Below are 16,239 nucleotides of genomic sequence, written 5' to 3' on the forward strand. Positions count from 1 at the left end.
TTGCTGGGGTTTCCCAAGGGCATTCTTAATGTTGGTGGTGGTAGTGGGCTAACGTTAACAGGGAAGACCTATTCTGAATGAGGTGAGCTCCAATTGTAGGATTATTCAGAAGGAGTATTCATCACAGGTAACTAGACTGAAGGAAAACACAGTTAGTAGAAAATCAAAGACTTAGACCAGACCACCATGACAACAAAGTCATATTACAAACAACAACTAGCAGTAGTGCCTTGTAAGCAATCCAGGAGAGCTAGTAATAACTATTATGTTTATTCAAAAACAAAAAAATTAAACTAAATATATAATTTATTGGTGCAATAGTACCTTTTCCAAGTCTGATGTACATTTGTCTATTGCCCCTTCTCTTTTCCCATGTTAGGGACAAACAATGGCAGTCTCATGTAATGATTGGTATTTTCTGGCAGCCCATCTAGGCAATGAAAGAAGAAGGATAGGGGTAGTAGGCATTGTCTTAATTTCTTTTAAGCGAATGGGGAGGCTTCTTTTGTGCACACTGGTCCCACTCCACTCCATACATGCTAATAAGTGGTGCGGCTGTATAAGTCAGGCACCAAATATATATATATATATATATATATATATATATATATATATATATATATATATATATATATATATATATATATATGTATATATATATATATATATATATATATATATATATATATATATATATATATATATGTTCTTCTATATCCCTTTTTTTCTATTTTCTAAGCAGTTTGACGATAATGTATGAAATGTCTTTTGTGGCCTACTCTGTCAGGGAAGTAGAGTTCGCCCTCAAAATCAGGGGGTTGACCTAGACGTTGACCAGCTAACACACAAGTCTGGCTAATCTCACTCATCCACATGTGTTGTTTCAGGATAGTGTAATCTGGTGGTTTGAAGTATTAGTTCATTTTTATCGTGGTCAATGTCTCCACGTTTTAAGATGAGATGTTCCTTCTGAATGTGACAAGTGCATCCACTGTTCAGAACATGCACTCAGAAGACACGCTGACTACAGGACAGGACAGATACTTTATTGCCAGCTTGCTGAGCTCTGGCCATTGTTGCATCTTCCCATACCAATAGACCAATGGATTTTGTTCCTGGTAGACCACATTTGAATAATCCAGTTAGTCTTGGACCATCCTATGAATGGTCATTGGTGCTGCCACATGCTTGACCTCTGTTGCCTTCGCCTGTACACTTAACCTAAGCCCTGTCACTTGAACCCGAGCCTTTGAAGAGGCCAGGTCCTATTCTTCTGTTGCTGGTGTTGCTGGTGATGATGGTGATGCTTGTGGGACAGCAGCACTGCCCTTTCTGGACGTTGAAGGCTGCACACCAGAACTTCTGCCCAGTCCTCTGACTTCCAGCCGCACTTCTTCCAGGTCTCTCGCTTGATCAACAATCCAAGTCCTGTTAAGGGAAATATTTCCTTGAAAGTGGGCAGTAGCTTTTTCTACAGTATATCAGGTATTGTGGCACCAATGTACATTTTGGAGTACACAATCTCTCTTTGCAGCCTTGTATTAAAAGCCAAGCGAAGGATTAGGTTATTTGTTCACACTGAAGAACCTTTGCCACACCTTTTCAACTGGTCCTGTTGCAGCTCCAACAATGGGATTGCTTGGCTCAATATACTATCCTCCTTGCTGGCTTCCAGTGTTAAAACCTCAAAAGGAAGGCATTAGACTAACCCCCATTTGACCATCTCTATGGTTTTCCCAGTTGCATCCCATCCTCTTTGAAGGACATAGCCGTTGATCAGACATTGCAGCATGTAGTAGGTCGAGTTCCAATGTGTTGGCACTTCCTTTATGAGGGCTTTAACCAGTCTTCTATTAGCACGCTGAATGATCCTTAACTGCCTCCGGGCTTTAAAATAATTAATAAAATGAGTGCAGATACTTCAACAGGTGACCAGTATATTGATGCATATGTCTTCTTTTTTAGAAAGGCCTGCACAATCAGGTTGGTGCAATGCACCAAACACAGGACTCTGAAATATCTACCGTCTGCCATGGCCTTGACTATATTACTGCCATTGTCCCTGGCAACAAACCCAATTTAGAGCCCATAGGGTCAAAGCTAATCAAACACCTTGCTATTAAACTCTTCCAATATATTTGCAGTTGTAAGGGATTCCTCCATGGCGAACATTGCCACTGTGGCATGCCACCAAACGCCCTTAAACCATTTTTCAGTGCTGAGACCTTTAGATAGCTGATGCTTAACTCCCACTCAAGAGATCCAGTGTGTAGTGCTTGACAACTGGTTCACATTTCTGTCATCAGAAACTGCCTTCTGCTGCATAATTTTTTCAACTAGTTTCAGCACATCATGATGGACTGCTGTAAAAGCAGCTCTGGCAAAATAGGGAACCTTTACATTTTGGATTTATGACAGCCACAAATCCTGAAAAATCCCACTCCTTCCACAAAAGAAAAAGGGAGGAGATCCAGCAACAACATTTTAGCCAGGCTTCCTATTGTTCAAACGTGCCATTGGGTGGTTGCATCTGTACGTCCTTCCTACCTGAACGTGGCCATAATAGTAGCTTGGATTTTTTTGTGGTGGCATCACTGACACAGACGGTTTCTGGAAAGAACCAGGAGGTGGTAGACTCAGTGTGTTTCTTGGGGGAATCACTGTACGTGGCGGAGGTTCCTGCATCTGTGTCTTGTGCCATTTGGTGGTTGCTGATACAGGTGACAGGGGACAGAGATGCTTTGTGTAATGCCATCGTCGTCTTCTTCCTCATGACCATCTTCTTCTTTTATCACTGTGCACTCAGTTGCTTATCATCTCTCATCACCACCACCTGTCTTTATATGGTGCTCCTCCCACTGGATTGTGTGATCTTTCTCAGATGGAATGCTTGGCGTCCAGTACCGTATTGCGAACATGGTTTACTTTGACAAATTCTTGCGTGGCAAACGGAGCATACTGCAATGATAGTAATCATGAAGTAGTCCCACACTGGGGAGGAAAAGATTTTTTGTGTGCTACTGCTAATGCCTGATGAACTGGAGATAGGTGTCTGTATTGTTTGTCTCTCCATAGGGCATACTTCAACTTTGGTAGAGGTGGATGCAGGTTTCATCAGGGGTCTTACAAATATCTAAGCTGGCCGTGGTGGTGGTGGAACTACATCCCTCGAGGCAGGTTGAATAGGAGGGGTCATCTTGGTGTCTTCTGAGCCACTCTTCATACTAACAATCACTGGCTTGTCCTCATCACTGTCAGTTTCCATAATTATAAGGCCTTCAGGAACTTATTTTCCCCCTTGTCTCTTAGGAGGGATCTTGGACTCGCCCAGTGTCAAATGCATGTCCAGAAAATCAGAAGGGGGGATTGGAGAACATTATTGGGTGCCCTTTCTTTTTCTTGCTGTACATTGTGAAGCCAAGGATTGAAGAGTAACATCTGGCTCAGCAGGAAGCTAAACCTCCTGTTCTGCTGCTAGTTCAGGAAGTATTGTTGCTGGCTGTGGCTCCTCTTGTCCACTATGCTGTGATGATTGAGTACTAGTTTGCAGCAGAGACAAATCCAGGTCAGACTAAGTGCTAGTCGCCATATCTGCAGTGGCTGTATCGCTGAGAGACATGGGCTTGGGCTTAGCCTTAGGTTATGGTGGTGCTGTTGATGATGTGAGAGTGCTGCTCCCTGCCTTTTGCTGGTCAAATGAGGGAGCAGCAGGCTCACCACATTTCCTGAAGGAGGTAGAGGCTGGCACACCAGTGGTGGCTATATGTTTCTTCTTCTGCTTCTAACTGGCCACTTTCTTGGCAGGAAACATCCTTCTTTGGGCCATCTTCAAGTTCTTTCATAGCTATGTCATTTGCCACTTAGCTGCACATGCAGAAACAGAGGAGGGCTCAGCTGGTGTGTATCACTGCCTTCTGTCTGCCTGCAATGTGTGTGATGATGTCTCATGGGAACCTAAAAGCAAACAAGAATAAAAATGATTGTTGAAACGTCGCACTTGCAGTAAAAATCTACAGATAATATAATTTAGTGAGGCCACATCACAAATAATAAACAATAGTGTAACCATTCCAAACCATAATAACATAATATTTAAATAACTTTCAGATTGAAAGGTTTACTTAATTTGGCTCTAAGAATTATGAGACACATGTGGCAGGCAATAGTGCAGGGAGAATATTGAATATTCCTTTAGAAAATTGTTACTGGTGTGTGCCTGTGTCCTATGGTGGGCTCCTAGTCCAGGAGAGAAATGGAAGAATCCTTATAAACAATTATCGCTGGTGTGCGCGCGCCAATGGAAAGCAATGGGTGCAGGGGGGAAATTGAATAATTCTTAAAAAATATTGCTGGTGTGCACCTATGGTCTTTAGCAGGTGACTGGTGCAGGGGGGAAAATTCAATAATCCTTTAAAAAATTATTGCTGGTGTGTCTGTTGCAGGTGATGAATGCAGGTAGAAAATGTAATATTCCCTAATGTTGGTATGTGCTTATGGCCTGTAGCAAGTGACAGATGCAGGGGGAAAATGAAAAAATTTATTTAAAAAAATCTTTGCTGGAGTGTGCCTGTGGCAGGTGGCAGTTGCAGGGGAAAAATGAAGAAAATGCACAAAAACACTATACATACATACTACAATCATCCACAACCACATTAAAAGTATAACAGGGAAATAAGAAAGCAAATGAAAAAAAAGGCATAGGCCTCTTCTATTAAAGTCCTTATAAAATGGCTTTGAAAAGTGGAAAAAAGAACACACTGACTGTACAAAATGGCTGCTGTCTACATGGCGTCCAATGGCACAGACATGGACAACCAAGAACACATGCAGGCCTCTGGCAAAGGCAAACCACACCGACTACAAAATGGCCACTGACCAAATTTTCACCAAGGGCAAAGGCATGGACAACAAGAACACATGCAGGCCTATGGCAAAAATCACGCTGACTGCACAAAAAGAAATTGCCACCCTGCCATGTGGCATGGGGAACAAAAACAAAATGGTGGCCTATGGCAAATACGCATGCACGTAGGCCACAAAATAACATGGCCACTTGGCCAGCAAAGAAAGGAGAGATGGTAAACAAGAAGAATACACTACCGTTAATTCAGCAATTTCAACTTTAAAAATTCACCAACCACAGACACCTCAAGGCATCAAAAATTACCTCACCAAAATACTTTGCAGAAAAACATAAAATACAAATAAACACATTTTGCATTTAATCCAAGGCCAACCCTAAATCAATATATGTTTTAAAAAATATATACCACTTAAACAACAGTTGTTTAATATATATATATATATATATATATATATATATATATATATATATATATATATATATATATATATATATATATATATATATATATATATATATATATATATATATATATATATATTACCTACTGGCGGTCGCCAGTGGGTATATATAGTTAGGATTTTTTCTCTATGGGATTTTTGAAAATTCTATGTCTAATAACTTTGGCGTTTGTGGACGGAATTGGCTGAAAATTTTCAGGAAAATGGCACATTTTGTTTCTGAGCAGCCCCTGAAAATTTGGGGGGTGTTCCTCAAGGGGGGGCCGAGAAAAAAGGGGGGTCCCAAAACGCGTTTTTCCCATGTTAATTTCCATAGGGCGGTTGGCCTCACTTTTAGCTCGAACGGCTGAATGGATTTGCATGAAACTTGGCAAAATTGTAGGGACTGTTAGCCCGATGTGCCTTTGCTAGGTCTCAATATATGTGGTCCAGTGGATTTTGATAAATTAACGGTAAAAAAATATATATATCTGTGACAGCGTCCCGGGTAGCGCTCCGGTTCGCGTACTTGACGCGAAACGGAACTTCTCCCTGAGATGCATTCCCTTGTGTTTCGGCAATGGTAGTCTGTTCATTACATAGATCGCCCGAGGGCGGTAGTACAGACCGCGCATAGGAAAGGGTCAAAAGCCAGGGGTATAGGAGTATGTAACAAGCGAGCCATTTAATTGAAAAAACTAAACGTGACAAACGGTTGCAGGATCAGTGAAGGTTGATTTTTTAATTGAAAGTATAACAGGATCAGTTACAATAATATCGTCCATACGCACACCATGGGCGAGTATCATGGGTAACATTACTTCGAAGCTTTATTAATACAATAATCAATAATGAAAAATCGACATCAATAGGGTTGTCCGTATTCCCAGTCAGTACCCTTCCCCGCCCGCCATGTCCACAAAGACCGCATACATCCCCCATAACGTCAAGGCTAAGTAACTAGAACGTCATAAGGAGTTGCAAGTGGCTCCCATACTGGCGCCATTTTGGTCGAGGCCAGGCAGGTTCAGAGTATAGTTCAATGTCTCCAGTAAGTAGCGGCAGGACCAGAATCCTTTTCGGCAGTTCTGGCTTCGTCATTACGAGCACTAGAAAACAATACATTCTGGGCAATACCACCCTTGACGCAGCCCTTTATGCTACAATATGGTGTCTTTCAAAAGCCAGGGGTATAGGAGTATGTAACAAGCGAGCCATTTAATTGAAAAAACTAAACGTGACAAACGGTTGCAGGATCAGTGAAGGTTGATTTTTTAATTGAAAGTATAACAGGATCAGTTACAATAAAATCGTGCATACGCACACCATGGGCGAGTATCATGGGTAACATTACTTCGAAGCTTTAGTAATACAATAAACAATAATGAAAAATCGACATCAATAGGGTTGTCCGTATTCCCAGTCAGTACCCTTCCCCGCCCGCCATGTGCACAAAGACAGCATACATCCCCCATAACGTCAAGGCTAAGAAACTAGAACGTCATAAGGAGTTGCAAGTCGCTCCCATACTGGCGCCATTTTGGTCGAGGCCAGGCAGGTCTAGAGTATAGTTAAATGTCTCCAATAAGTAGCTGCAGGACCAGAATCCTTTTCGGCAGTTCTGGCTTCGTCATTACGAGCACTAGAAAACAAGACATTCTGGGCAATACCACCCTTGACGCAGCTCTTTATGCTACAAGATGGTGTCTTCCACTCAGAAAATATTGTTGGCAGCATTTTGAAAGGAAAGATAAACGGCCGTTCTCCTAGTGAGTCTCACATTGTTACATTTATGAAGAATGTTGAAGAGTAGTATGTTGAAAATCTGAAGCCATCGTTCTACAAACTCTCAACCAGCCTTGGATGGAAAAATTCTGAAGAATGTACAAACTGAAAAACAGTTTTTGTTTGCATAGCATCAGCAGCAACACTTGAGTCAGCTTTGTGTGAAGCCGCCATCTTGATCCAATCAATACCGTCCCCTTGCACACATTCAGGGACCAGGCCGCAGGACGTGTCTTCAGGTCAAACGGATTGTGGGACAAGGTCCAGAATGGAAGAGTCACCAAAAGGCAACAAGTTCCGCCTGACCCCGGGAGACGGCCGCCTATGTCGGGGGCGATCTCAGGCCACACCAGGGCAACAAGACTTAGGGAGGGGGCAGGAGCCAAGCGCCCCCTCCGAGTCCGCGCCACCACACCGCCCCTCGGGGGCCTCCGTCAAGCGGCTCAGGGAGGCACCGCAGGCAGCGGTTCTTTAGATCAGTGGCTGTCAGCAGCGATCGTTGGCGCTGTGGTTGCGGCCGGAGGCCCCGCCTAGTCAACGCCCCGGTCTCTCCATCTCGTAGGCCGCAGAGTAGTCCGGGAGATGTTGCAGCAGGCTGCCATGTAAATAGTTATTTAATAATACGTTTTACCCTGTTACTTTGCTGGTGTGTTGTATATATTTATAATATTTGCATAGGGTTTGTCGTTGTTTTGGGCGGGGTGGGCGGCGGAGCCGAGGTGTCTTGCAGCCATCATGGCGTCGAGCTCAGTTCCTCTCACTAGTTTCATATTTCTCATGAGGGGTTGTTCCTAATGTTTCTATTTTAGCGAGGTCAAAAAGAGATCCCATTAGTGGCCTACTGATTTTGCTTGATTCCTTTTGTTGTTTCTAACGATTTTTCACTTTCTGCAAAGACTAAACAGAGTATTGCGACTCTGTGCTTATTTGTAAATAGAGAATGAACCAAAGAGAACCAATTCCAAAACAGTAAATGCTTGGATAACAATCAATCAAATGGAGAGGGAAGCAGGCACGATGGATTACAACGGGGGCAAAGGCCTGCGTTACCTACCCTTCACTATCTGCAAAGAGAGAATACTCCTAAAAGAAAAGAGGGAGGGAGGGGGGGGGCAGCGTTCAAAACACATCAGCGTGCATAGACACGAAAATGTTTTTACCTACCACGTACTTGACATTTTAAAGCTTTTGATATTTGCTATTAAAAAACCATTGAAATTCACTGAAAAAACCATAGGTTATAGACCATATATAGTTAGGAATTAGCATTTACAAAACCTTGAAAATTCACTGAAAAAACCATGTGTTACTTTCCTATACGATCCCTGATACAAGTTCACAATGATCCATACAGCCACTCACACATTCATTGGCTCTTATGCACGGTTGTATATGTCAACTCTCACATGTACTGTGTTTTACATATGTACTTACTTTGACATGTTACACTGGGATATCCATTCACTCACCAATACACTCATGCACACAGTCAACCACCCATACAGCTGTTTCCACATGCAGTTTTGAACCCATACATATAGTGAATCAACTGCTCACACATCTATGCACAGAGTCATACACCTCCCAGCCACCCACACACATACTCAGTCTCCCATACAAATACTTGGGCAACCAATCAATAACCCATATAGTTACTCATATAGCTACTGATTAACACATGCAGCAGTTTACAGAACAACAGACATAAAGATGCACAAATTAAGACAGTTTAGTCACTAACCCATGCACTCAGTGAGACACATTTAATCACTCACTCATACAGTCAGTCATGCACCTACTAAATCCTTCATCCAGACACTTATACATCCACTTATTCTTCAATATGTAAGACAAATTTTAACTTTACACTGGATGTTGTCATCAGTGATGTCATCAGTGATGTCACTGACCATGTCATGAATGATGTAATATGTGACATCATCAGCAGTGGATTGCGGGTGCGCGATATATAGTTAGTGCAACTAACTATATATGGAATTTCAATGGTTTTGTGAGTAAAATAAGGTTTTGTAAATGCTAATTCCTAACCATATATGGTCTATAACCCATGTTTTTTTCAGTGAATATAAAACAATTCCCTTGCAGGGATAGAGTGACGCATAAATTATGCAAAAAAGAAGGAGAGAACTCTGGGTAGTTCCCAAGTTTAGGTGGAAGGCAGATCCTGTATAGAGCACCCTCAACACCAGCGACACTCTAAATTTGCTCACCTTAAAAGTCTGCTTTTCTATCAAAGTTTTTAAGCATAGGATTAGCACAGTGCTATCCACGCTGAGATAGAAATGGACAAAGTCGTCTTTTGCCATTTGTACAGCAAAGTCTTTAAGCATAGGTTTAGCATGGTGCTATCCACGCCAAGCTGTAAAATGACAAAAGCAATTTACCACTCCAGGTACAATATTACAGCTTTGGATTGGTAAAATACCATCCACGCCAACCTGAAATGATTAAAAGCAACCCCTGACACGTGTTTTGCTGTCATTACTGCTCTTCAGAGAGGTTTAGCTTTGTCCAGGGACAAGGGAGCACCCAATATAAGTCAAAACAATTTCCTTCCAGGCATAGAGTGACGCATAAATTATGCAAAAAAGAAGGAGAGAAGTCTGGGTAATTCCCAAGTTTAGGTGGAAGGCAGCTCCTGTATAGAGCACCCTCAACACCAGCGACACTCTAAATTTGCTCACTTCAAATGTCTGCTTTTCTATCAAAGTTTTTAAGCATAGGATTAGCACAGTGTTATCCACGCCGAGATAGAAATGGACAAAGTCTTTTGCCACGTGTACAGAAAAGTCTTTAAGCATAGGAAAGAGCTGCCTTCCACCTAAACTTGGGAACTACCCAGAGTTCTATCCTTTTTTTTTGTATACATATATATATATATATATATATATGATGAAAAAATCCTCTGACCTCCACACCAACGGCGCGGCGAAAGAACGAGACAGACCCCACAGCTTCAGGCAAGATGTTGCTTTATTTGATACCTTCCTGGCGACGCGTTTCGAGTAACTAGTACTCTTGATCACACATCACATATATATATATACATACAAATACATACACATACACATATACATAAATACATACATAATAACAGTGCAACACAAGAAACAGAAGAAAAAGTACTTTAACATTTTTAAAACAAGGCCTCCAGCCCCCCCAAGTCTGTGAAAACTTTTTTCCCTTAGAAAACACTAAAAAAGTTAACACAAAATAGACCCCAACTGCAACTTCAGGCCACCCACAATAACATTTAAAAAGGAAGAATAAACAAAAAAGGGAAAAGAAAATACTGCTGCATGCCCTCCATCAAAAAACAAATTATTCACTTATAGGGACCCTACATTGGCAAAGCTGCCAGAAGACCAAGGAACTAGAGAAATCTGAGTTCCACAAAAAACATGTTAAGTACAGTTACAGAATCTAGATTGCAGAATACGGAACAGTAGAGTTAACCAAAGTAAAGCAAAGCGGGGGCAATGCATTGCCTAGCGTCACTTTGCATCAAGGGGGATTCCATAGATGGTGCATGCAAGTCCCGTGTGACCAACCATAGGTTTTGACTTAAGTTCTTATCTACAAAGAATTGTAGACAGGGATTTGTGCCTAAATCCTGCACCTCTGTGAGGGAGGCGTAAAGAGGAGAGATGTTAATCTTTCCTCAGAATTACCACTTTGCATGTGTATTGAATTATACAACACACATACAAAGTGGAAATACCTTGCTATGCTATGTTCAGTTATATGGGAATGTTGTATGTTCTGTGCTTAGATGTGGTTGCTACATAGCTACATTGAGGTGTAGGTAGATCCAAAAAAGTTCTTTCATAATAACTCATGGAAACCATCTGACTGAAAAATCAATGGCAAAGCTTTAGATCACGTGCAGCTCATGTGCCGGGACCAGGCAGCAAATGGACAGACCAGATGAACTTGCTGCTGCTTAAATTATTATATTTCTGAATGAACCTGTATAATGATACCTGCACTCAAAATTAAACATCAGTGACAGTACAATCAAGGAGGTTGAAAACACATGCACCTAAAGTCTCAATGAAAATGCCATTGTCACAACAAGCATTGATCACCTCTCCTTACAAACAAGCTTTGCTTGTAAGTTGCATGACCAAACCACTCAATATGATTTGTGTGGCAATACTTCATAAGTAGAAGTTAGGAGCTGGAGGCAGGGGGCAGAGAGGCTGGCAGCAAGATAGATAATTCACAACCAGTACTAAATCCCCAAAACTGAGTGCACCAAATACCCCATAGAGCAATAGTTTTTAACCTGTGGTCCAGGGACTCCTAGGGATCTGTAACCACAGCTCAGGGGGTTTGTTACTTCTTACAAAATTAAATAACATTAACAGATTAATCAAGTGTATACAAATAACGAAACAAAATCAAAAAAAAATGTAAACAGTCCATAAATGTAAACAAATTTGAAATGAAAGGCTACAAATTAAGTTGATATCCTCAGATTGATTTGAGGAAGCAGTACAAGTGCATCAAATAGAATATAGAATGAATGATGGGTGACCCCAATTGAATTTAGAAAAGCTCTAACCTTCTTATTTAAATTAAGACTTTGATTTTTTTTATATTTGTTTGTAAATGAAATAAAATATTTCATCTTTTGTGTATTTGTTTGATGATTGCTTGTTGCTGTATTTTTGTATACTGTTTTCCATTCAAATCACTGAAATTGGTTAGGCCGCGGGCTCCGGCTACCAGTAAAGGGCTCAATAGGGAGTCCCCGGATTCTGAAAATGATACAGTGAGGGGCTCTAGGGTTCTATTAATGTAGAGAGTACCTGATTGGCTATACAACACACAGAGATTACATGAGAGTTACGTGCCCCATCTTCATCATCTGAAACTCAGGAAGAAGCACTTCCTTTATGTATTATTAGTTGTTGGACTTGGTCCTCTCTGCAGGGTCACCACCAAACGTATTGCCTTCAGGCCTACTATTTTTTGCTGAATTTATTTTTGTTGGCCTTAAGACTGTGTGCACTTTATCACTGCTAATCAATGCTAAAGGACTTGTGCTCTTTCCTCTAAACATGGTAAAACTGGCTTACACCTGATTGTAATATTTAATTTACTTATATTTCCCTATAAAGTGGTATACTATATGCACAGGGCCTCTAAATGAAATGCTGTGAGTGGGCCTTCAGCACTTGTTATGCCACCCACTTACATAGCCCCTTAAAATATGTCCCAGGTCTACTATTGCATGCTGAATATAGTTGTAAACCGCAATTCAACTTGGCAAGATAACCCCATGCCAAGCCCTAAACTCTCCAATTACTGCATATAGGTCACCACGAAGGTAGGCCCTATGTAGGCAACAGGGAAGAGTACATTATAATTAATAGTAAAGCAAAACCTATGCACACGCTCCTTTCATTTTTAATTGCAGTAAAGCATTCAGTAGATTTAGTACATATTCAATGGACAAGATATATAACACAATGAGAATTCCAATATCTAGTGGGTCTTGCTCCAACCGGGTCGCGGTCAGAGCTAGAGAGCAGGATTCACTTGTTAAGCGTACTTGTTAGGTTATCTGAATAAGGGCTGCCACTTTGGAAAGATATTGCAGTTTCTGCGACCCACTAGATATTGGAATCTGACTACGGAAAGTGTTTGTGTTACTTAAAATTATAAGTAACCTTGCTACATAGTAGTAAAGGGTTTTTATTTGATGATAGACGCCGTGATCAAATATCAGCTGGGACAGAAGTACAACCAGTGGAGAGCAGTCTGCCATTGAAATTGCTAGCCTGACAGCCCAGAAGAAGTCAAAGGGTACTTCCATAAGACCAAACACGTGTTGGCTGGGCATTTTCAGATGAAAGAATAAGAGAACATTAACGACTTAAATTACTCTCATTGCTATATATCTTGTCCATTGAATATGTACTAAATCTACTGAATGTTTTACTGCAATTAGAAATGAAAGGAGCGTTTGCATAGGTCTTGCTTTACATTGTGTCAGACCCGAGGGTCTATTCCGAGGGCTCAGGGTGTTTTCCCTCACCTTCTTGCACCGCCTAATTTGCTAGATTTAAATTCAGGCACACTTGATAGGCGCCATTTTCTCCCACATAAGAACCCCCCCCCCTTTTTTTGTATTATAATTAATAGGTTGGACATGCTTTTTTAAGTTTTACATGTCTTGGTTATGAAAAAACCCTAAATTCATTTTTGACTACTGTGAGGCCTACCTCTTCTGTAGGATAACATTGGGTTACCTTATTGCATTCAATAGGTATAAACCTTTGATTGGGAACAGGTAAACATTTCATGTTAAGTGTCTGAGAAATTGTAATTCAAATTCTCTTTAATGGAAATGTCAGATTTTAAGTTACAATTTGGAAAATGCCACTTTTAGAAAGTTGTTACAGCATTACGTCCATCATTTGTTTGCTGTAACACTTTTAGAAAGTTGGCATTTTCCTGCCCTAACTATTGGTTGCCTGCAGACTGTCCTAAGTCACATGGCTGTGAATAGATGACAGTATTCCTCCATCACAGCTACACAATAGAGGGATTAAGTATGCCTGAGTGGGCCATCAACTGGCAGGATGGGGGGAGAGCTGGGCACACCCCCACTTGCAACTAAATAGGCTGTGCTCTGCCTTCACATGAAGGACTTGTCACCTAAGCATTGTTCATGCAGCCAGCTTGGAGCCAGGCCAAGGGAATCAGGAAACTTCAAGCACTTCAAAGGGAATTCTCTTACTTCAAAAGGTGGTACCTGATATAAAAACAGGATCTTCAAATCCACAGGCACGGTGCATCCATTGTTACGTGGGGCGTAGACCCCCCCACCCACCCGCAGCTCCCTCGGCGTTTCTGAAGTTAAGTAAACTGAATTAGTTTACTTAAGTTCAAAGACGCCGAGGCCCGAGGGAGAACTCACTGACAATTATGTCAGTCAGCATGACGACAGACCGCCCAGGGTGTGTTGCTTCCTGTTGCCCTGGTGACATGATTTTGTCACCAGGGCAACAGGCAGCAACACAAAGTGCGCATGAGTGGGGACGGAGGGTGAATTTTTTACCCGTGCCCACTCATGCGCACTTGTGTTTGCGCTTTTTTGGGCATGCCCATTAGGAGTCCTTGGGTCTCCTAATGGGCCGTGCTGCGGGCAAAAAGTATCCTGTGCCCCAAGCCAATTCTGGCGCTGCAGCAGCAGTGCAGCAGAACCAGGATTGGCTGACATGGGCTGCGGGACTGCCATTCGATCGATCGTGAGGACGTGAAGGCGCCAAGGGGGGCTGAGGTGGCGCGCACCTGGACCGGCGGTGGCGAGGTAAGTTTTGCTTGCTTTTGTTTTATATTTAATTTCCCCCACCCGCGAGCCGCGACTGCTGTTTGGTTGCTGCTTCTGGACAAAAAGGGCCTACGTGCAGTAGTCGTCTATTGTTTAAGTCTCATGGACTTTGAATTTGATTGGGCCTGAGTTTGACAATGTTTCGGCTAACTCCTGAGGCAGCAGATCTTCAGAGTTTACAATGTCTGGTGCTTCCTGACACAGCCGCAGAACTTGCGCTTTTTAATGTTGCATATAAGCCATAGCTAAAGGCTTTCTGATTATCGCTGCAGCGATTGAAAGGCTAGTCAGTTTCCCAAGATTCAAACTAGTAGCCTGCATGTGATGCACAGCAGCCTTACTGATACCCGCCGAGTTAACACCAGTCCCAACAGATTGCCATCTCCTGGAGGTAGCGTTTATCTATAGACATATTTGTAGAAACATTTAAATGAGCCTTGATAAAGCACTGTCTGGGAACCCAAAGGGGGAAAAATATTAAAGCATTTACATCCCATGTTGTTAATTGAGGATGAGAAGCATGGTTTTAATGAATATTCTGCTGCTATAAGTAAATCAGCCAATAAATATTGCAGTTCTACTTTATACAAGGGAATTAGGGTTAGGAGGGGCCCAAGATTGTTAAACATAAGTAAATCAGGTGATGTCCATTACCAATCACTATGACTTGTGTACTTACAAGTAGCTGTTGTTTGTACGTAGGACGTTATGATCAGCTCAGTCAGCAGCACGTGATTTGTTACTTTTCTCTATGCTTTTGCGTTTGTGGATATGAGGCAAGATGGGACAGTAAATTAATGCTCGTTGCTGACATCTGCAATGACTTGCAGGTCATAAGTTGAGATCCTAGCAAAGCCAGCTCAGCCTTACCTCCTAAGGAGTCCAGCAAATGGATTAGAATTATATTTGATAATACTCCAGGCTATGAAGAAATATAGAAATCTGTGAGGTACTCAGCACTGTTATCTCAAAGTCTGTTATGAAGTACTGTGGTCATCCTGAATAAGCAGCTACCTATGTCATCAGCATATGAAATCTCATAATTGATCTCATAAGTACACTTTCGCAATTGCTTTATTACCCCTCTTGCTTTCTTAAATTTTCTTGAAAATGCACCATTTGCCCACTGTATTTTACATTTTTTTTGGGGGAGAACCCACTCAAGAGCCCTTTATGATGGTTGAACTTGCTACGTTCACTCGCTACCGGGCACACATCCCGAACTGTTACACCCCACCACTTTGAAATGTCACCTGCCACCACTGCAAACCCACTCTTCAGTTTATACTCTGAACCTGCGGAAGGACTCTCAGAGGACTGCCTGCTGCTGTGGCCTGCTGTGTACTCCACAAGATTGCTTTGGTGCACCTGGAAGGACTGTTTTGCTGCCTGGAGCATCCCTTGAACCCTCAGAGGCCTACCCTGCTGCTGGAATCCTGGTTTGACACTTGAACCCAGGACTACCAGAGTGACTCCAAGGGCTAGTTGGGTGGCTTCTGATTAGATCAACAGGGTCCAGAGCACACAAAAAAGTAACTTTCTGTGAGGGTAATCACATGTGTCAATAAAGATAAGATCGTACACCAATAGTTCTTTCTATTACTTTATATAGTTCAAAATGGTACTCCTATCAAAGGAGATCCCAAGAACAAGAAACCAGCTGACACGTGTTTCGTCAAATCGGGCAATCACCCGTGACTCTTCAGGGCTGAAATGGTGTAAAAGTGGGCGGTATAGGGGGACCGGTGATAATTCCAACCCAGTCCTAGTCGGGTTAAGTTCAG

This window comes from Lissotriton vulgaris, chromosome 4_1 (genome assembly GCF_964263255.1).
Source record: "Lissotriton vulgaris chromosome 4_1, aLisVul1.2, whole genome shotgun sequence".
In the NCBI taxonomy this organism is placed as follows: domain Eukaryota; kingdom Metazoa; phylum Chordata; class Amphibia; order Caudata; family Salamandridae; genus Lissotriton; species Lissotriton vulgaris.